The sequence below is a fragment of the Sturnira hondurensis genome, unplaced genomic scaffold (genome assembly GCF_014824575.4).
Source record: "Sturnira hondurensis isolate 20B ecotype Veracruz unplaced genomic scaffold, ASM1482457v3 Scaffold0000022, whole genome shotgun sequence".
Lineage (NCBI taxonomy): Eukaryota > Metazoa > Chordata > Mammalia > Chiroptera > Phyllostomidae > Sturnira > Sturnira hondurensis.
Genome location: NW_028072653.1, coordinates 2,463,085 through 2,486,332, shown reverse-complemented (window position 1 = coordinate 2,486,332; position 23,248 = coordinate 2,463,085). Strand labels below are relative to the sequence as shown.

Sequence of the window (23,248 nt, the reverse complement as noted above, 5' to 3'; positions counted from 1 at the left end):
ATAACTTTGGCTCAAAAATCCTAAACACCAAATTAAGCTGTATATATTGGAAGACAAGGTTCAAATGCAAAAAGCTGGAGACAGTGTGCAGTGGAAGTCTCTCACAAGAGACCCTGCCAAACCCGAAGGGCAAAACGTCTTCCCTGGGAAAGGCGACATTGAGCTGGGACCTCAAGGAGGAATTGAAGTTACTCAGCAAAGGACAATAAAAGAAAGAGTATTTTTATCAAAAAAAAACAATGCCCCTTGTGCATAGGCAACGAAAATTGGTGTCACTGAGAGGGAAGGAAGATGCCGTGTGGCATAGTGAATAGGAAAGAGGTGTTCTGAGCAATGTCTTATTCATTTAAGGATTGTGAATTTTATTCTGAAGGTATTGGGGATGCATTTAGGAAAAAAGACTCATGGACGTGGACAACAGCGTGGTGATTGTGGGGGGAGGGGCGTATAAGGAGGATAAGGGGTAACAGAAAAAATACAATTAAAAAATCAAAGTTTTAAATTGGAGAGTGACCTACTTAAGTGACCTTGCACTGTAATGGGATATTTGACAATTGTGCGGAGAGTTTGCCACTGGGGACCTTTATATTCAGAGAAACTAGTTGACCAGAACAGAAATAATAATACCACCGAGGCAGCCATTAACCTGAGAGAATGTGACCAGATTGAAGATGTGTTCAGGGAACAGAATTAACAGTCATGTGAAACTGAATTGGCTGAAATGTCTTTAAAAGCCTTTGGTTAGCAACATCAAATGATGATGGTAGGGTAAGCTTTACCTGCCGACTCCTGCAGGAAACTGCTACAGGCATACCTTGGTTTACTGCACCTTGTTTTGCTGTGGTTTGCAGACATCATGTTTTTCACATGTGGAAGGTTTGTGGCAACCCTGCTTTAAGCAGGTCTGCTGGAGCCATTTTTCCAACAGCGTATGCTCACTTCATGTCTCTGGGCCATGTTTTGGTAATCTCACAATATTTCAAGTGTTTTCATTACGATCATATTTGTCCTGGTGATCTGTGATCAGTGGTCTTTGACATTACTATTGTGATTGCTTTGGGAACCCAGGAACCACGCCGTGACAAGACAGCAAACTTAGCAAACATAGTGTGTGTTCCACCTGCTCCACTGAGGGGCCCTTCCCTCATCTCTCTCCCTCTCCTCAGGCCTCTCGGTGCCTGAGACACAGTAATATTGAAGTTAAGCCAATTAATAACCCTACAACGGCCTCTAAATGATCAATCAAAGGGAAAAATTGTACATTTCTCATTAAATCAAAAGCTAGACATGGTTAAGCTTACTGAGGAAGGCGTGTCAAAAGCCAAGAAAGGCCAAAGGCTGGGCGTCCTGTACCAGTTCACCAAGTGATAAACGCAAAGGGAAGGTTTTTCAGGGAAAGTAAAAGTACTGCTCCAGGAAATAGGCAAATTATGGGAAGGTGAAACAGCCTTATTGCTGATCTGAAGAAAGTCTTTAATCTTTTTAAAAAGAATTTATTTATTTATTTTTAGAGAGATGGGAAGGGAGGGAGAGAAATGTTGAAGCATGACAGATACATTGACTGGTTGCTTCTCAACCAGGGACCTGGCCCAAAACCCAGGCACGTGCCCTGACTGGGAATCGAACCAGCAACTTTTTGGTTTGCAGGCCAGTGCTCAATCCACTGAGCCACACCAGCCAGGGCTGTTTTTGATCTTTTTACAAGATCAAACCAGCCACAACATGCCCTTAAATCAAAGCCTAATCCAAACCAGGGCCGTATGATTCCCTTTGTTTGAAGGTGGAGAGAGGTGAGGAAGCTGCAGAGGAAAAGTATGAGATTAGCTCACATGAAGAGCTTCTGATACTCTCAAGGAAGTCCAGGTTCTGTGCACAGAGGCTTCTTTAAAAGGTTCAGTTATATTTTCACTTTCTTTTTAGTTCCCGTATAGTTTTGTTTTAATTTTGGTTTTGGTTTTTTTTGTTTGTTTGTTTTTTACCTCTAGAAAGGTAAACCTCTAGCGTTGCAGTGGCCCCCTAACTTCTCCCATTTCCTCCCAGGAAGAAATAGATCATCTCATCAATCATATGACCCTGTGGCCTTCTGAGCAACCCCAGCCCTGCAGCACCAGGGCCAGCGTCCAAGGAACCAGGGTTTGACGCATGCCGTTGACCACCTGCCAGGTAGGACAACTGAGGATGCATGCAGATTTGCTATTTGGAGTTTAATTACACAAGGAGTTAAGTTATTGACCTTCTGCAGCAATCAACTTAACATCGAGTTAGTGTGACTCCTAAGGCTAGAATAACATAGCATGGAACCGCCGGTAAAAGCTAATAAATAGTGAGAAAAGGTACATTTTTCTTAGAGGGTGAAGAGTGTTTATGAGAATCAAAACCCTATGGCAGAGCAAACACTTATTTCAGCTTGCCAGATGGGAATCTGAGGTCCCGGAGGCAGGGGCCAAGCTGTGGGGTGCCTCCTCACACGGATGAGGTTTGCCCCAGAATCCGAGGAGACAGATGGAGCTGCAGGTTGGAACCCCTTGGCAGTCTCCCTGGGAGTTGGCGCCATTCACTGGGCCAGTTCCTGCCTCTGGCCTCTCCCTTTTCTGTGCCCCAGCTCCCACCTCCTCCTCTACTTGTGTTTGTAGCTTCCCTAATACTCTGTGTCCCCATGAACGTTCTCCCCTGCCTACTTCCTCCTCCTCTGGTCTCCTGTAATGCATTCCCTCCTTCCTTTTTGTCCTACCCTCCACCTGCCCCCAGTATGTTGGTTTGTAACAGCGCCATCCATCTTGATCCTTTCTGACCCCATTAAATTCCTGTTTATTCACAAATGCGCCAGAAAGAGGTCACATATAAACTAATGAGAAGAAAAAGAAGATGCTATCAGAAATTCTCATGTCTCTGTCTGGTACTCAATTTAAGGAGATTTGTTTCTGGAAAAATAAAAGGAAAGAAAACACTTCGGTCACTTGAGGAAGTGTAAGGGGTCTTCCGGGGCCCTGCAAGTCTCTGGAAAAACTCCTCAGATCATAGCTGACGTGCGTGACCTGATCCCACGTGCTGAGAAATAAGTGGATTTCCGCAAATCCGGGCAGGTCACCGAAGAGGGAGTAACTCCCTGGCACCAAATATCGTGCCAAAACAGAGCTTTTTGATGCTGCCAGGATCTCGGTAACAGGTTTGAAAGTAATTCCAGAAGCTTGCACGGCTTCATTTACCTAATATCATGTTGGAATTCATGGCTACCGGATTCTGCCATTGAATTTAGGTTTTCATGGGTAAGTTACGGAGAGGTGAGCTGCACAGAACACTGGTGGGCTCACTGACCAGCCCTGGTGATGGGTGTTCCCAAATCTTTGTGATGAGGCATCATTGAGCCTGGACATTCAGAGTCCATCTGGAGATATTCAGAAACCCCCAATCTGCAAATACTTTCATAGCATATAAATCTCCTTTAAAAAGCAATGGTACTTGAAAAACGTAAGTGTTCTCTTTATATTCTTAATTCTATGTGCGAGGGAAATGAATCAGTTCCCTAGAGAATAATATTTCTTATGCTTAGCTTCTAGACAGAAATTCCACAAGAGTTACTGCATACTCTTGGCTAAAGAACCGTTCGTCTGTTAAGTGCCTCATACCACCCTACAGGGGACACAAGTGGGTGCTTCTACAAAATTAAAATTAATATGTCGTGGGATAATAAGATTTTTAAAAATTAGTTAAAACTTCGATTGTTCAATCTGTAAAGGTTGAGGGAGGGAGGGAGGGAGGAAAGACGGAGGGAAGGAAGGAAGGAGGGAAGGTAGGAAAGGGCCACCAGTTGACGCCACCTTGATCTGCAAAGGTCAAGGGTCCATGGCATAGCATGATGCAAAAAAAAAAAAATGAGGCATTTAAGCACAAAGGCTTTGGGGTTATTTGGATGGAGTTTTCAGTTCCAGCTTAGCCACGTATTATTTATGATGCTGAGGAAGTTCCCAACTAGCTCTTCATTCACAAGTTCCAACATGATGAATGCCTTTCAAGGCTCTAAGAGCAACGTCAGTCACCACCTGGGGCTCCGTACAGCACCAGGCGTGTGCAGGCCCTGGGATGGTAGTGAGGCGGCTCTGCTGAGGTCCCACCAGTCTTCCGCCCCACAGCCTGCTCTCTGCTTAAGCAGCCACTTGAGCTGGTTCCTGTTACATGATGGTGTAAAAGCCTCCAGTGACCTTCCCCTGCAGTCAGAAAAAAATGCAGAGGACAGGTGTTCTTTTGACCTGTTGTCAAGCCATTCTCCTCCTCAGTCATTGTGCTCCCGCCTCCTTGCCCTTCCTTCTGTTCCCGTGACTTGCACAGGCCTCCTGTCCACACCCAGGCCTTTGCACTTCCTGTGCCCTTCCTTTGGGGAGAGGCCCTGCCCACGTCTTTGCTTGGTTGACTCTCATCTGAGCTTCCGTGTCATCTCCTCAGAGAAGCCATCTCTAACCACTTCACCCTCCATTCAGTCTGAATATGGTTACTGATTTTATTACCGCAATAACTTTCATCATGATGTGTAATTGTCTTGTTCATTTTTTTCGTTTCTGTTGTCTTTCTCTCCCAATTAGTATATAATTAAGACTTTTTTCTGTATGATTCTATGAATCCCCACTTGTCCTTGACATACAGCAGGCACTCAGTAAATGCTGTTTGAATGGCTGGGTGGAAGGAAGGAAGGGAAGAAAGGAAGAAAAGAAAAAGGAGGGACGGAGGGAGGAAGGAAGGAAGGAAGGAAGGAAGGCAGGCAGGGAGGGGCCACCAGTTGACGCACTGTATGTAGTAATGGTGAGGTAGGAAAATGGTATAAAAATCTACATGACAAAGAAAATATCACAGGTCGATGTAGTCTGCTAAAACAGCTCAGGAAACTAGAACATTAAAAGTGGAAATGAGATGGAGGAACTTTTAGGAAGTTGTTTAACCTCCAAGCATCTGAGTGTTTCTTCTTGTCCCTAGAGGGTGAAGACAGGCCTGCCCCTCATTTACGGCATGTTCTGGAGCCAGAGATAATGCATGAAAGCACTGAACACTAATTAGCTCGGTCCAGGCACAGGAAGCCAGCGGGTCTGAGTGGCTGATTGCAAGGTCTGTAGCTGAAAATACTTCTTGCCAGATGCCTGGAGGGGCTGATAAGGGAAATGACTGATTCTGTGCATTAACATATTCTAACCAGGTCAGAGGCCCCGGTGTAGAAAACCGTGGTAAAGATGGAAATAAAGGTAAAGCCCTCCTCATTTTCATTGCTCTGCCCAAGTAATGAAGCCGTGAGCTCCCGGGCAAGGGTCGTCACCTGAAAGTCAGCTGTGGGTGGCAGCTGAGTTTCATTTTCTCTCAGGGTAGCTACTGGCAAAATTAGGGGGTGGGGGGGAGTATACCTGTATTTTTTTGTGCTGACTACTTAGTTCTCTTCACTCTGCCCTTTCCTATTTGAGTGATGAGTTCCACACTTATTTTTTCTCTTCTGTTGGGAAGTACAGTATTTCCAGCTCTGCTACCCCATCTGATAGGCCTTCTCTGCAGGACTTCTGAAGTATCAGATTTCCCTGGACATCCGAGTTTAGGAGAATGAGCACTGAACCAAACATCAAAAAAAGATAAGGATTCTGGTTCTGGTTCTTGTCCTGTAGGTGTGTGAGTTATGATTTCTTTGGTTGAAAGGTACAGCATCCCAGATCAAATGCTTGAGGAAATCACTGGCTTCCATAATTGAAGTCCAGGGGAGATCGGTACATTAGTCATAGCTGGATCCAGGGATTTAGAAATGATAACAGCAAGCTCAGTCTTCTCTCCATCTCACAACCCTCCTTCTTTTGATCTAATCCAAACTCTAACCCTTTTTAATTAGTCTTTCATTATTGGCTCCCTCTGTGTTGTAACGAATATGATCATCAGTAACTCCAAACTTTTTGCCTTAACTCACTATCGATAAGGGAGAAACATCTCTCTGTGGTCCGGGAGGTCAGGCTAGTGGCAAACTTAACCCTGTAGCAGACCAGAGCACCTGCTAGTGAGCACTGGGGGCCACATGAAAGGAGGAAGGAGACAGTCACTGAAGAAAAAGATGCTTCTCAGGAAGACAGCCACGGTTCCTGTTATTTTCCCCTCTGTAACATAATTGCATTCAGGAAGACTACAGATGTAGATATGCTCTGGAAAGCATAAATCCTTGCCTGCGTGAAAGCTGGTATGGTCATATAAAGACTTCTCTTCGTTGTGTGATTGGAGAACTCTTGCTGTGCAAGGTATGGGTTGGCTTGTAAGGCTGCTGGGAAGAAGAAATGGGACCGTGTGTGTGAGCATTTTACAGAATACCTGGCATGACGTTACTGCCCAGTTAGTGTCTGTCCTTCATGTTAGGTACTAGGCAACTTCCCCAAACTTTTACTTATAGAGAAGAATCTAATGGAATGAGCCATTTCTGCCAAATGGCAAAGCTATTTGGGAATGAGCAGGTAAATTTTCTTGTATTAGTTAGCATGTATATTTTTTATTCTCTCTCAGATTTTTGTTCTGTCTCTCCCTATACAGCTTGTGGAGGGAACTGTGCAGAGTTGAATCTGTGCATACTAAGTAAGGATGTATGTTGTTTTACCATTGGAATTCTTTACATGTGATGTGTCTAGCACACATTAACGTTCACTGTGTGGTGACAGTTATGACATCTACACCAGCAACAACGATAGGAATAACAGGTGACAGTTACATGAGACAAAGGCTTTGAGTGGAGACTTTCTTGGTGTAAGCTGCGTGGGAGGGCACAAGTCCTGACTGATACGCCGGTCCCTGAGGTCACGGGGGCATCGGGTAGGGGGTCTCTCACTTGTGCTGTGCACGTTCAGAGAAAAGTTGATTCTTCGTAATTGGCTTCCAGGAAGAGATCTGAAAATGGCCTCTCAGACCACAGTGTAAAGCCTCATCTACAGAGGCAAGGAAATGTGCTCCGGAGAGCCCTAGACCGAGCAGAGAGACCTGCGCTCTCACCTCGGCTTTTCTGCCAGCTAGGTTTATGATCTTGGATACATTTCCTCCTCTGGGCTTGAGGAATGCTGTTCCTGGATTTATGTACCCCAGTGCTGCTGGGATCCGGCCCCCACATAGGACGAGGACAAGTTGTTAGCTATTGTTTCCCCTCATCCAGTCCCCATAAGCCTCCTACTGGACTATTTGTCACTTTTTAGCTATTGTTTCCCCTCATCCAGTCCCCATAAGCCTCCTACTGGACTATTTGTCACTTTAGTTTCAGAACAGTAAATTCAACCCTAGTTTATGGGCTATTGTATTCCATCTCATACATATACACCAAACACCTTGACCTCCGCAGGGTCCCCTACCACTTTAATTGATGTATCAAAACTACCTGAGTGGGAGGAATTTTGGATGCAACTTGGGTAGTGCTGTGCTCCTTCCACAAAAGATAATTGTTGTAGGTCCAGAACACAGAGGTGGGTAGGTGGTCCGCAGACTGCACCTTAGAAAAAAAACGATGAACTAGGAACAAAAGAAGAGAAAGTGCCAACACAAGATACAAAAATGAGCAGGTTTTGACTGAGTTATACTCAGCATAGGTGACCAGCAAATAGTCATGATATCGGTACATAGCTGGGGAAGATGAATTGTTGGTCGGAAGGATGGGTGAGAGGGTAGATAGATGGGTGGATGAGTGGAAGGGTGGATGGTTAGATAAACAGAATAGAAATGTGAATACATGTCTGGATATAAAGATAAAAGAACTTGCTTTCTTTGTAGACAAACCAAATAGTGACTTTGCCAATATTGCCAAGGGAGCTGTCATCAGATAAGGTAAAATTTATTACCTTGAGTGAAATCATTAGAGAACACAACAAAGATGTGCTCTTTGGACAGATTGGAATTATTGTTGTTGCACATTGAGTAGAATGAATATTATTTATATGTTCATTTTGAAATGGTAATAGAGTAATATAAAGTATCAGGGCGCTATGTTGCTTTACCTGAGAATTAGATGCCCCGGCTTTCTAGATAACACATTGCGTTTCTCTTGCTTACAAACCACTGTAACGCCATAAACATTGCCCTTCCTGGAGGGAATTACCTATAAAATAATTTGTTATGTAAGGTTGCCAGTGATGAGGCTAAAGCATACCCATTAAAGGCATTTACCTTGTAAATTCTGATGAGAGGCTGAGTGAAATAAAGCATGAAATACGATTATTGTGGCTGAGGATGTAAGGATGGAAAGCCATTCATTTATTTTAGGACTGGGAATTAATTGAGCAGGATGTGTTAACTTTAGAAAGAGGATTGCCACGGGGCAGGGCTTCTCCTGCCACCTCTTCCAGACCCAGGGGTTTGTCCTCAAGTGTCCAGAGCCTTTGTCCAGCTGTTTAACTGCTCTGTCCCAACGCCACCCCCCCCAATCCCCTCCACTATCTTAGGCCTCCGAATGCCAATGCTCTGGACCTCTTGTCTTTCATGAGATCCAACCACTCAAAAAGCAGCTTATTGAAGGAGTTCACGTGTGGTCTCTAAGGAAAGACTATTTGGCTCTAACTCCTAGCATTGCTATTTACTAACAAAAAACTCTCAGGCCTCAGTTTCCTCATTCTGCATAATAATGATGGTAATGATGGGATTTATCTCATAGGACTGTTATAAGGATTAAATGAGCTAACCATGCATGAAATATTTAGAACTTAATGGTAAGTTTTTCAATAGATGTTATGGTAAATTTTCATCACAAAGACAATTAATACCATTAAAGAATCATAAAAAAGAAGAAAGAAAAACACATCCCCAGTCCTCATATCCTAAGCCATACCTAGCTTTTGTTTTGTTTTAATGTACTAGCTTCAAAATATGGAATTTTGTCTTCTGGATTCTCTCCATGGTTTTGAGAACCCACCAATGTGATCATTAGCTTTTAACACGATTTTTCAAGTATAACGGAGTTTTTTTTATTGCAGAAAAGTGTTTCTATACATAAAGGCCAAAAACTCACTTCCCAATCTGAGAAGGTCCCTAAACAACGTTTGATAAACTTTATGTTGAATAGCTGGACTGGCTACTTCATTAAATCAGCTCTAGTCTTTGAGTCTGGTTATCAGGTTCATCAGGCTAGTTCCACATTCAGGTTCATCAGGCTAGTTCCACATTCAGGTTCATCAGGCTAGTTCCACAGTCTCTACAGTTTCACCCACGGGGCACTTGGGATGAATTTACTGTACTGGAATCACAGGCATGTCCTTGGTGGTCAGTAAAACCTGGGTCCAAATCCTAAATCTGAATGTGTGGTCTCGGGCAATGACTGAGCTCCTCAGATGCCTCATCTGGAAGAATGAGGTTAATAACTGCACACAGTGTTGTGGGACTTGTAATAAGGATGAGAAATGATCCTCATTTCATCTCTCACAATGAATACTGGTGAATGTTCCCAGGTGGAAAGTTGTCAGAAAAGGGGTTTTCCTGGAGGTGAAAAAGCTGAAGGCGGAGAGAGTCTTCAGGGAGGCTGGGCACGGGCCCTGCTTTCCTCTCCTCCTATGGCCTGTGCCTACCCCAGCTGTGCTGGTGCTGGGGAACAAGGAGCACTACTTGTCCATGAACTTGCCTTAAGTCCAAAGTGCCACGTGACAGAACCCTAAGTAGGAAAGGGCAGTGATGTAGACTGGACCTTTCAGATCCAGCAGATCACAGCAGACAGGGCCATTGTCAGCTGTGACTCCATGAGACATCTCGGGCTGCATTACAGCTTGGCTGCTATACCAAAAGACCGCAGACTGGGTGACTCGAACAACAGAAACTTATTTCTCACAGTTCTGGAACCTGGGTGTCTAAGATCAAGACATCAGCCAATTCAGTTTCTGGTGAGAGTCCTCCTCCTGGCCTGTGGATGGTCGCCTTCCCCCTGTGCTCAGGCGACCTTTTCTAAGAGTGTGTATGGGGAATGCTCCAGGAGACACTGAGCTCTCCATCGTCTCTTCCTACAAGGGTTCTAATCCCATTGGGTCAGGGACCCACCCTTATGACCTCATTTAACCATAACTCCTTCCTTCCTATAGGCACTATCTCCAGATACAGTCATATTGGGAGTTAGCACTGCAACATACGGATTTTGAGAGACACGGGGGGTAAAAGGAAGCCGTACTGAGTTATGTGGCATCTGCCCTTCCCAATGTGAGTTGTGTCCGGATCAGCTTAATAGTGGTTTGTGTGTGTGCATATGTGTGTGTCCTCTTTTTCCAAGCTCTAAGACGCTAGCCTTGCCTCAGGCACCCACCGTTTCCTTTCCCTGCAGATGTGTCTAGAAAGCTGGAGTGAGCAGTCTCATCTCACCGAAGGCCAGGGATGGGACTGGAAAATCTGGGGGGTAAAATGGTGGCAAGAAAGGTGGTGGCCCCAGTTTCTTGCCTTAGCCACCCAGATACTTCTCAGTGTCCCACTCAGGAGGCAGAAACCACATGTCTACTTGTCGTCTGCTATGTATGCCTCCAGAAAACTCGAATAACCCAGGGCGTTTGAGCGTGTTGAGAGGCACATTATACACTGCAATTTCCGACCTTGACTCCTTCTAAGAGTTTACAAAGGAGCTTTCCTGCCTCTGCCTTGATGACTTGTCTCTTCCAGTTCACTCCTTGCTGATGTATGACACCAGGCTTGACTTCCTGGAGAGAACTGATTAGGGAGCACAGGCCCCTTGCTGAGGAACACATTAGCACAATTTCTAAAGTACACTCTTTAGACTCATTTGATCTATGATATGTATTATCATTTCATAAATATCGGGCTAGTTTAGGTCCTGTCTTCATGTACTGGAAACGTGTGTTGACGTGATCCTTTAAGCAAGACTAAAAATAGATACTGTGGCAATGGCTCCAAAGTGTTTTATTTTTGTTTTGTTTTGTTTTTTCAAAACAGAGTTGTGACTCCAGAAAGTTAAATGACATAATTATAAAGTGTGCACTGAGAAAGTATTCATTTCTTCTTAAAAATATTAATTAGGCACTTCTTAATCTCTATTGCAGATCTCATTAGGAACTTGTTTTTCTTCCAACTGCCTCTTTTGATTAGACATAAATAGGATATAATTACATATAGGTGGGAGGTTATTACATACAAGTATGTTCAGAAATTATGTGAATAAAATGCACAATAGGTTTTAGTATTCTTCTCATCCAGGGATACAGATTAGAACTAAAATAAGCAATTTGCTCTCTCTTTGTATCCACCTGGTCTATTTCTTTTTCATATTAGCATTATAGAGCACAATAGGCAATTGAAAGAAAACAATCCATCATTCCGACCTCTAGCTGAAAGACAATTTATTTTATTTTTTCGTGTATTTCCTTAACAGGTGAATTCCCCATTAGTGTTGTTACGATCACCATCTCTTTGTTTTACAATCTTTTCTACCAGTTCCTCACCTCAAATTTTAAGATGGATCTCTAAACCCAAATTCTGCTTTTAAGAGAGAAGCGAATGGAATGTTTACTGGACAGCTGTAAATATGATTATTTTTAGTATTGCATATCCATACTGTAAATGTTTTGTTTCCACCACAAAATTCACAATGGCAAGGCTTTCCAAAAATGTAATTTAGGAAGTCTGCAGCTTGATTTCTTTCCCTTATGCTTCCAGGCTCTTGCTTGAAACTGGGTGGCTATGTACCGTGCGTACATGTGATAAACAGCTAATTATCTGTCAGTTACCACAGCAATGTTTATAGGAAGCCTAAGAAGCTCTGTTACCCAGCTCGAGAGAAGAAAGCCCTCAAATTTTTACCTTTCAAGCCCTACTGGAGTTTCTGGCAGCAATTTGAGGATGTTTTTTGTTTGACAAGTTCTTACGGAACCAATTTAGCTTCTTTCCTTTGAGTGTAAGCTGTGTCATTTTGAGTGAGAGGTGGAGAGATTCAACTTGGAAAAAGCTTGGAGAGGCAAACACAATAGATTCATGACTTAGCCATGCAGAGTTCTGTTTGCAACAGTTGATACAGCCGTGGCCCAGCAAGAAGCCTTCTTGAGAGCTCTGCCTAGCTCCATGGATTCTAATCAACAACAAAAACCCTACAGATCACCCAAATACACAGTACTTTATGCCTTCAACAAACATGTTTGAGCACCTACTGGGTCAGCACTGTACCAGTCTCAGTGGATAATATACACAACGAACAGGGTATTAATAATTCCCTACTCTGGGAGAGACATCCATTCATTGAATAAATCTTCCTTCAGCACTGGCCATGCTCTAAGCACCATGTTGGGTGACCTGGAAACGGTAAGAAGAGGCACAACCAAGATTTGGAGGAGAGATCAGCAGTAAGGAGAACCATCCAGGAGGAGGTTAGCCAGGAAAGGCAGGGAGGGCAGAAGAACAGGGTGGGAAGGAGGCAGTCTTGTGAACAAGATTAGAGGCAGGTAAATATGGCAGATTTAGAAAAACGTGGTTACTATGTCTGGAGAGCAGAATTACAGGCAGGTAGAGGCAACACCCTAGACATGTAAGCAGGGATCCAATCCTGAGAAACCTTAAGTAAATTGGGGCGATTGCATTTTCAAAAGACAACTACAAGGCTGTCTCCCAACCCACATTCTCTTAACAGTGTGGCCTTCTCCAATTTTGTTCTTCAGATTGCGGGGTGGGGGTGGGGGGGTCTCTGCTCCCTCCCTAGGAATCTGGGTGGATATTTCCATTTCTGAGACTAGTTTATGCACATTTCTGTCTTATTTTCTGAGGACATTTGCTTTTTGAAGTCAGTCACCATGCAGTAAAGAGGCCCAAATTAGTCCATATAAAAAAGACCACAAAGAGAGCCCTTATGTAAGTATTTTGGGCAGTTGCTGGCTAATGTCCAGCCAACAGCTAGTCAGCCACCAGACATCAGGGTGTATTCTTCTGCAGATGACATAGGTGCCCAACAGTCAAGTTACTCCCAGGCTTCGAGTATTCCTGGATGAGATCTCAGACATTGGAGATCAGAAACAAGCTCCCCACACCGTGCTCTGTGTGAAATCCTGGCCTTGGGTAGTTTGGTGCACAGCAGTATCAAACAGAACACAAGGAGTTTGTTCCTTTTTTCTGGGGCAGTGGGGAGCCACTGAAGAGCTTTGAGCAGACAAATAACTGGATCAGATTATCATACTAGAAAAATAATTCTAGGTCAGAGGTGTGGGAAACATTAGTGAAGGTCAGTTCTGGAGTCAGGGAGACCGTTGGGAAGCTGTGGCACAATTCAGACAATATGTAAAAGTGGTCTGGACTTGCCTGATGGCAGGAGAGATGAAGAAAATAATTCAGTAGTTGCATAGGAGCTAGGAGCTCAATCTGTAGAGCCTGGTGCTAGGTTGGATGTGGTTGGAGGAGGAGAGAAACATGGGAGACAAAGATCACGTTGGGGTTGTTGTCTTGGCAACAGGGTGGCTGATGGTGTCTTTGGCTTTGACAGGAAGCACTGGAGGAAGAGTCCCACATTTAGGTGGAGGGACATACTGGGCAGTCAGATAATGGGAGATAATTAATTCTTTGGGTGTCCCATGGATCCTTCACTCTCCAAAGCAACAACTGAGGTGTCTAACATGGAGGAACTTGGTTATACATGACATTGACAGATGTCTTCTTCTGTTCTCCTAAGTCAAAGAACAAAGCGCACAGTAGCCTATCTCAAAAGTTCTGCACATTAGTTGGAGGTGATTGACTGGCAAGCTCATGAGTAAAGCCTGTCCCATTTCAAGGTCCTGCACCCAGAACTGGAGTGACCACAGTGACAAGTTAGAGTTGCAGATTCCATCGTAGGCCCAGGAATCCAGCAGTAAAGTAAAGCTTGCAGTGACGATAAAAATAAGAAATGATAGATCATTTTTAAAAGGGCAGTAACATCGCTTCTCGGCCTTTTGGGTAAGATCAAGGGTAAAGGGGCAATAACATAGTTTAAATAATACATCAGCCCCTGGGAATTATCTAAGTCCATGAGAAAGAGAAGAAATATGAGCAGGGAAACACTAGGAGATGCACAGAAAAGAGTAAGAGGGAGATGCTATAGCACAGGTTGAGTTGGAAGGTGGGCTCTGGTACCAGGTTCTTTGTTTAAAGACCAGGGCTGCCCCTTGGTAGCCTGGGAAAGTTTCGGACTTTCCCCCATTTATGTAGACGAAGAACTACTTAGAGAATCATTTATTCACAAATATGTTGATGTTGTCCTTTTCCAACGAGGAGAAAGGTTTCGGTGAACCAGGTAATCATTCTTTTCTATTAACACTCCTAAGTAACTCTAACGACGATAGCTCTTTTCCATCATCTCAGAGCCTGCAGAGGCCTGCTAGGCACAGGGCACTACAGCGACGAAGACGTCTCAAAGGCCGTGACCCATGGCCATTTTTGCCGGCTATAGGCAGTGTCTCCAGAACCAGAGGGAAGACACAGCTCTTCTTCAAATCGAAGGGGTTCATACTCGAGATGAAACTGAATTCTGTCTAGGCAAGAGATGTGTTTATGTGCACAAGCAAAGAACCACACAGTGACTTTTCCTGGTGGCAAACGAAACGGAGCCAGAGCAGCCTGGGGAAGTGGCACCCGTTCTCCTAGACACACAGGTGGTGTCATGGTTGGTGCTAAACCCCAAACCACCTTCCTGCAGAATCCGTGTGATGCTGTCCCCACCAAAAGCTTAAACTTACTGAAAAGTCACTAAGTAAAATGGATTTGTTCTCTTGTAAAAAAAATGGGGATGATGGTGATGCGGGTGCTATGGACGATTACGGCAGCTGCCTTTCATTAAATGCTCACTCTGTTCCAGGCAGGGAGCTAAGAACTTTATATATGTAGCTTATTTTTAATCCTTTCAAAAAAAACCTCTAGCACCAGATACTATTATTATGATTTCCAACCTACAGCTGGAGTTCTGGATTTAAATGGTCCACTGTTCAAATTCTCCGTTCTGCTACTTTGCAGCCGTATCACCTCACCAGTATATACAAAGCGGCTAGTAACAGCACCTTCTCACAGCTTTGCTGCGTGAATTCCTGAAGGGATACACGAAAGAATAACAGCCACTTAGCCTAGCGCTTGGCACAGAGTAAAACTGCGTGTGGGTGCGCGGTCTCCATTCTGTGAGCACCTTCCGGCTGCTGCTGGCTTGCCTCTGCCTTCTCCGCGGGCGCCTCGCCGCCCTGTTACCGCCACACTCCCTGCCCTCCCCCCACCCGGTGGGTCGCTTCCAAACACCTGGCATAGTCACTGGTCATTGCCGGCTACTGGAGAAAATGGCAAAGACAGATATAGATTATTCCTCTGCTAAATAAAAAGGTTTTATATCAAATAATTGAGAGGAATTGGGAGAGTTTCCCCCATTGTTACTAACAAGGACAGTTTTCGGTGGTAAGTTGATTCTCCTCTTTGTGCTATGTCTCATGTTCATGCGCACCCCTTCCTCCCCAAAAAGAAAAACATTCTTTTATGGGGAAGATAATGTTTAATTATTTCATTAGGATAATGTAAAGAGGACAAGATCTCTGAATACAGGCCCCAGTGGTCAGAATTCTGAAGCGTATTAAGGACAACTCTGGGGGAGAAAAAAAAAGAACAAATACAAAATTAAGTCACATATTTTGTTAAAAGCCTTTTCACCATCCTCAATCTCTTGCTTCAACTTTACAGCTCCCTAGGGGCTCACTGAAGCCAAATGGGTCAGTCTGCTCTCAGACAGAAAGCATTTGGAAACCTCGTCTTCCTACTGAAAGATTCCCGAGTTTGCCTTGCAAGTGCTCCCATTTCTGTCACACAGTGTGGCTACAGAAATTGGCCCTGCACAGGATAACGAGCCTGAATTTTATGCTGACCCTCCCACAGTGTTCTGTCCTGTGTGTCTTTGGGTTACACTCACCGGTTCAGCCATGGTCCCTAAGCTCTCCCTCTTCTCTGCTCAGACCTTGTTCCTCGCTGTATGAGATTTCGCTTTCCTCCTGAGGAATTCGCTTCTGAGGCCATTCGTTTGAGAGAACACCTTTTTTAGGATTGTTTTAACTTACCAGAAAAGTTCTAATAACTTCTAGGGAAGAAAAGTGGTTGGTCTCCAACCTTCTCCTTTCAGAAGACTCACTGGAAGTCCTAGTTCAAAGTGTCTCTTCTCCAGTTCAACTCAGGTGCCATCAGTATTACCTGAGGGCTCCCTCAGGTAGGGAGGCCACCAATATTGCTGACCTCTCCCTCTGACCTTCACCTTGGAAGAACCGGTCATATTCTTCCCAGAACAAAGAAAACTTTTCTAAGAAAATTTGCCATCTTCAAGGGAAGCAGCTGGAAAGTTTGAAGTGGTAGCTTTTCTCCTAAACAAAAACAAAAAACAACAACAACAAACACTTTATCACAATGAAGACCAGAGAAAATTCCATGAACTTGAAAAGCACTAGGTTTTGAACAAGTAGAGAATAATTCTGGGTTTCAAACCGTGGGTTAAATATATGGAATGTTCTCGAAGCTGAGCCTCTCAATAAATTCAAAGCATGTTCTAGAAGACAGACTTCTGATGGGGATCAGTGATCAGCTCAGCTGCTTGGGAAATGCCCTTACACGCTGACTGAAACTGAGGTGGTCAGTCCTCACCACCAACACGCAGAATGTTAGACTGAATGTAATTCAAATTGAGTTCACGTTTTTGAGGCCAGCTTGGCTTGAGTTCTGGACCAGGCACTGTGCCTAGGGAAAGGCAGTGGAGACGCCATGCTTCTGAGCCTTGTGGACAAGTATTGGACAATTCTAGTAATTAAGGAAATTAATGAATCTGTACAAATTCTGTAAAAAAAAAAAAAGGACAGTAGTTCTCCCTTTCTCAAAGTGTATTGAAAAGTGTTACCATGTTAGCAAAGTAATTTGAGAAACTCTGGACTCGGCAACAGGAAACAGGTTTCTCTACTGGGAAGCGTTGTGATACGTTCTGTAAATCTCCAAGACCAGGGTAGTGAATGCAAAGTTTTCTGCGTGTACTAACTGAGGAACTCTTATTTCTGGAGCCTCTTTCCGTGCTGGGGAGCGGTCCGCACACCCGCCTTTGGGAGTCACTGTACTTGTCTCTTCTTTTCCCCCAGCTGTAACATGTTAGGACAGAGAGAATGGCACATGTACAGACCCCAATCTTAAGCACTGGTACTAGCGAAGGAGAAAGTACAGCAACATGCTAATATCCATTAACTTCTTTGCCTCATTATGCAGTGGCTTCCCGGTTTTGATTAATGAAAGCATTATTGGAAACAACGGCATTTGGTTCTTTTTCAGGCACGCAGCACATTATTCCTAAAGGTGGGCACATTAATCTTTCTTACTTTGTTTATTTTTACCTTCCTTTGTCTTTATAAATGGCTTCCTGTGCCAGTTCTCGAATATCTTCTATGTGTACAAATTTGACCATGAGAAAATACCCTTCAGTGGAGAGGGGACTGCAATAAAAAGTCCATATGACTCCCTTACACACGTACACACGCTCCTAACACTACTGTCCAGCTGTGAGACACAACTTGAACAAAAGCCATCTGTGTAAGTCTGCGCCTTGAGGAGATAGATTTCAGCAACTTGAAAAGTGAAGAAATGAATGTCTGTGTACCGTTTTTTGTTCCTTTGTGTTTGTGATTTGGCAAAGGCAGGGCAAAATAATTAAGTTAAAGGGAGAGGACAAGTCATGGAGGACCCAACCCTGACATTGGGAACAAGGACTTCTCTTCCTGAGAGAAAACGGGGGTGTGAGTGTGGGGCTGTGTGAAGTGGATGTTGCTGTAGATCAGAGAAGCCCTGAGAAGAAGTGAACCACCCAGACTGGACCACTCATATAAAGAACGAAAAAATCTAAGATTTGCGGGGAGTGGTTAGGGAGAATGCCTGGGACCACTCATATAATCCAGACCCCAACAGGTTGAAGTCTGTTCTCCGAACACCCAGTGACTTGTCCTTTTGCACTCACTAACCCCTCTTAAATGCTTTCCTATCCCCTTGTCCTGACACCTGAGACCCAGGTTCTTCTCCATCCAGTTACATCCAGTGCTCTCTCATCTTGGTAGATGTCATCATCTGTTTAGATGCAAAATCCTTAACCAAAGACCCATTCTTGATTTCCGTCTTTCCCTTCATACTTCCACTCAATACATCCACAAGGCTTATGGCTTCAGCTTTCAAAATACACCCTTCAGAATATAGTCGTCTCTACTCATAGCAACAAGCCAAATTTTCTTCTTGAACTGCCTCCAATTGGTCTCCGTCCCTCTGTGCTCCACCCTGACCATCTATATACTTCAGCTAGCATGAGCGATATCTTTAAAACATAATTAATATCGTGCTACTCTCCTACTTAAAACTACCCAGCCCTGAGACTATAATAAGTTCCCATTCTTGTTCACAGAGTCCATGATCTCACCCCTGACAAGCCTCCCTGACACATTTTGTATTATACCTTAGAGCCACATCTGCCTCCTTCCTTCTCTTCAAAAAAGTCCACTTCCTTCCTGCATCAGGGCCTTTGCCGTCCCTGTTTCCTCTGTTTGGGACACTCTTCTCCCCCAGGACCCTGTGTGGCTGCATCCTTGTCACCACTGAAGCCTCATTTCAAAAGTCTCCTCTTTAGAGAAGTCTTCCTTGACCCATCGAACCCCTACCCCCACCCAGAGTCGTCCCTCCCTGCCACGTAAACCTGTTTTCAATTTTATAAACAGCTCCGCTTTATCCACAATTCAGTTTGCTTTTCTCTTCACTGTTTGCCTCCTCCCCACTCCTCTGAGCTCCATGAGAGCAGAGGCTTTTTCATCCAGTTCATCCCTGTACCTTGGAAGCCCAGAGATTCTCTAATAAAATATCCTCAGTAAACATTTGCTGATTGAATAAGCACACAGAAAGTTATGAAATAAAAACCAGTGATATCATTTGTTAAACATCATAAATCTTAATAAGAAAATGAGGAGAAGTTCATAAAAGATTGTTAATCCTTGGGCTGTTGGAGTAACACTATATAAATTTGACAGTAGGACAAATAAGCCCCAGAGTAGTTAACAACCCTCACTAAAGTTATTTCTCTAGTACTTAAGGTAAGATAACAGGTTATGAACAGTGGTTAAATGGCATTAAATAATAGCCATTTAAAAATTTTTAGATTTTTTTAGAGGGGAAAGGAGGGAGAAAGGGAGGGAGAGAACATCAGTATGCAAGAGAAACATGGGTTGGTTGCCCCTTGTGTGCCCCCTACCGGGGACCTGGCCCACAACCCAGGCATGTGCCCTGACTGGGAATCGAACCCATGACCTTTTGTTCCTCAGTTTGGCACTCAGTACACTGAGCCACACCAGCCAAGGCAGTAACAGCCATTTTTTTTTTGTAGGAAAAAGATGTATTTCTTCAAAGAGGTAAGTCTGGAAGTTAATGGAAAAAAGGCTGGGATTTCAGTTGAAAGATGCTATTTTGCTAATACCAGTGACCAATTCTTCTAACGACTCAGTCTCAGTTTCCTTACATATTGAAAGGATTCGACATAGCAAACCATGAGAAGGACTGTCATGAGAGACATCCGCCTGACTCTTTCTGAAGTGAAATAAAGAAGAAATTTATTTTGACCTGTGAATATGTATTTATACATAGAAGTTCTAAATGTATCTCAATATTGATATTTTTATTTTTTAAAATATTATGCCATTACAGTTGTCCTATTCCCCCCTTCATTCCCCTCCACCCTGCACACCCCCTTCCCCACCATTCCCCACTTTAGTTTATGTCCATGTGTCTCAAGTTCTTTAGATTCTGTATTTCCCATACTATTCTTGCCTTCCCCCCTATCTATTTTCTACCTACCATCTATGCTACTTATTCTCTGTACCTTCTCCTCCTCCCACTCCCCTGTTGCTAACCCTTCATGTGTTCTTCATTTCTATGGTTCTGCTCCTGATCTAGCTGTCCTCTTAGTTTGCTTTTGTTTTAGGTGTGGTTGTTAATAATAACTGAGTTTACTGTCCTTTCACTCATATTTTTTTATCTTATTTTTCTTCAATAAGTCCCTTTAACATTTCATACAATAAGGGCTTGGCGATGATGAACTCCTTCAACTTGACCTTACATGAGAAGCACTTTATCTGCCCTTCCATTCTAAATGAAAGCTTTGCTGGATAGAGCAATCTTGGATGTAGGTCCTTGCCTTTTATGATTTGGAATACTTCTTTCCAGCCCCTTCTTGCCTGTAAGGTCTCTTTTGAGATATCAGCTGACAGTCTGATAGGAACTCCTTTGTAGGTGACTGTCCCCATATCTCTTGCTGCTTCTAGGATTCTCTCCATTTTAATCTTGGGTAATGTGATTATGATGTGCCTTGGTGTGTTCCTTCTTGGGTCCACCTTCTTTGGGACTCTCTGAGCTTCCTGGATTTCCTGGAAGTCTATTTCCTTTGCCAGACTGGAGAAGTTCTCCTTTATTATTTGTTCAAATAAGTTTTCCACTCATGGCTGTTCCTCTTTCCCTTCTGGTACCCCTATAATTCGGATGTTGGAACATTTAAAGATGTCCTGGAGGTTCCTAAGCCTCTCCTCGCTTTTTTTGAATTCTCGTTTCTTCCTTCTTTTCTGTTTGGTTGTTTCTTTCTCCCTTTTGGTCCACTCCGTTGATTTGAGTCCCAGTTTCCTTTCCATCACTATTGGTTTCCTTTGCATTTCCCTTCATTTCAATTAGTTTAGCCTTCATTTGTTCTTCTAATTTGTGACTAAAATCAACCAGTTCTCTGAGCATTCTGATCACCAGTATTTTGAACTGTGCATCTGATAGGTTGGCTATTTCTTGGTCGCCTAGAGTTATTGGCTCTGGGGTTTTGAGTTCTTCTTGAGCCATAATGTTTTGGTCTGTTTGCTCCTGTTACATATGAGACACAGAGCCCTAGGTGTTCACCAGGGTGGGGCAACTCAGTCGCTGGGTTGTGACACTGTATATGGGGGTATGGTCTACAAGGGGCAATGGCAGTCCCCTCTGCTGCTTCCTGCCACTGGGGCCTGCATGGTCCATCTCACTGCTCGCTCCTTCGTCTGGTTTATCTGCACAAGAATGTGTGACTGTGCAGACTCGCCCTCACTGGGTCTTCCTGTTGCAACCCCACACCTTGGATCTGCCAACCACCGCCCGTGCCTGGGTCGGTCTGGCCAAGTTTTCCTGCACAACCCCGCTCCGCCCGTTGCTGGCTCCACCCCTCTTATTGATCTGGCTGAACGGTTCGTTGTTGTTGAACGTCCGTATAGTTCAATTTTCTGTGTTTTGGTTGCGTTTTTGTTACTAAAACTTTGTTGTCTTTAAACTTGGTTTTGCGGGGAGGCACAGTGTTTCCACCTTTGCCTCCATGTTGGCCAGAAGTGATCATTTGTCTTCTAGAATTTTTTATGGATTCACGTCAGTTGAGTACCTACCATGTATAAAATATTTCAATATATATATAAATAACAGTGCTCCATTTAAAATATGGGATTAGCCAAGAAGAGCAGGGGAAAGGAGAAAATTTAAAATATGGAGCCTGCAAATATATGGAGGTGAAGAGAAAGAGAATGGTGTACCAAGAGTGTTCTTCAAATATTGGGGGTTAATCACATAGAAGAGTGATCTGTGTGGCTGCAGAGAGCACAATGAGAATGAAAAGGTGAAAAGTCTCAGGAGGCAGGTTTCAGAAGCTACACTGTAACTAAGTATTTGTAACAGTGACAGCTGTCCCACATTGGATTGAGTTGTTTGGGAGACCAGGGAGAACCCCATCGCCTGAACCATTCAGAGAATAGCTGTAGATGCCCAGTGGCGTGCTGGCAAATGCTTAAGTCTAGCTCTCCAGGAGGATGAAAAGGCAAACAAAAGAGCCCTGATGTGTTGAGCTGTCTGATATCCATGGTGTAAATATTCCCAGCGTGGCTGACTTCAAACTAACATTATGAAAAGTAGAGTTGGGGAGAAATAAGTCCGTTCTATTCTCCTAAGCTTGTCCAAGACAGCTCTAGCGCAGCTCTGGATGTGGTCAAAACTCTTTCAGCAGCAAGTTAGAGGAAACTGCATTCACATATAAGTTCAAAAAGGAGAGGAACCGTTTTGGCGCATGTAACTGAGAAGTTGGGGGAGGGAGGAGTATGTCCTGACATTGCTGGATCCAAGTGCTCTTAAGCTGTATCGGGAATTCTTGCTGCTTTCATTCATTCATACACTAGAATTTAAGTAAGATAAAGTAGACACAAAGTCTGAACAGTGTCTGGGACTGAATAATGATTTGTTTCCCCCACCCCACCATCTAGGGGTGTCTTAGAGTCAAAATCAATAGCATTTGGCATAAAATTGGAGGTGAAGGCATACATGCAAGGGGGGGGGGGAATCAAGTGTGTTCCTGGATAAGAGGAAAGAAAGCAGTAGGGATTGCCAAGAGGTATGCTCAGGTTTTTTGCCACAGGCCCCTGGAGGGCTGTCACCAGGCAATATCAAACAACTGCTGACATTTCTTGGTGACACTGAGCAGCTCGTGACATTTCCTGGTGAGCTCCGATGGCTCCCTTATAAGTTACCCAATATCCTTCCGACTCAGACAGTCTATCGTTAGATCCTGCGTACACTCGAATGTCACTGAGAGAGAACATCCTCCATTCAGTCAACATACAGTTGTTATCTCTGTCATGTGCCCGGCCTGGTCCAAGAAATTTAGCCAATCACATAGCTGAGATATTTTGGTTTTAATCTACTTGAGGTCAGTAGCTCTTGGAGCTGATTCAACACATCTGGACTATAGAAATTGGACAATGAAGAAAACAATGGTTTATAGCTATATATTAATTATTAGCTAGGTGATTGTGCAGGCTGCTTTGCCTGGGAAGTCTCTGTATCTTTGCTTTTCTCTTTTTAAAGGGTGGAGATGTTAAACCAAATAGAAACTATTGGCTGAAGAGATGACAAGTCCTCAAAGACTTAATTCCAATTAAAACCAAGTAAAGGAAAAAAAGGCTTGTATCTCTAAGTGGATAGAATATTCCCTACTGGCTAATTTACTGTGTGCCCTGTAAATCTTGCTTGCCTGAGAAAAGCCATTTGTCAAGCCTATCTGAAGGTATGTCATTTCCCTCTTAGGCAAGCAACAGTTGAGTAGCTTGAAAATAGGAATAATGAGTGCTCTTCACATAGCAACTGGATTGTTTCAAGAAACCACCTCAAAAATACTCTATGCTAAGCAATGCATGTGTGAAAGATACTGAGAAGAATACATTTTCCTACATCTCAGGATCTTATTATCTCTTCAGGGAAAGTG

At 43.7% G+C, this 23,248-nt stretch overlaps 1 long non-coding RNA gene across 1 annotated transcript in view; it reads left to right on the top strand.

Moving 5' to 3' along the window:
• The first annotated feature begins 1,715 nt into the window (after window positions 1-1,715).
• LOC118984341 (uncharacterized) overlaps window positions 1,716-23,248 on the top strand; it is a 71,647-nt gene continuing 50,114 nt past the window's right edge. Inside the window, exons 1-2 of the long non-coding RNA XR_005065920.1 lie at window positions 1,716-1,790; window positions 2,041-2,163. This is a non-coding gene — a long non-coding RNA (uncharacterized LOC118984341). The remainder of the gene's footprint in view (window positions 1,791-2,040; window positions 2,164-23,248) is intronic.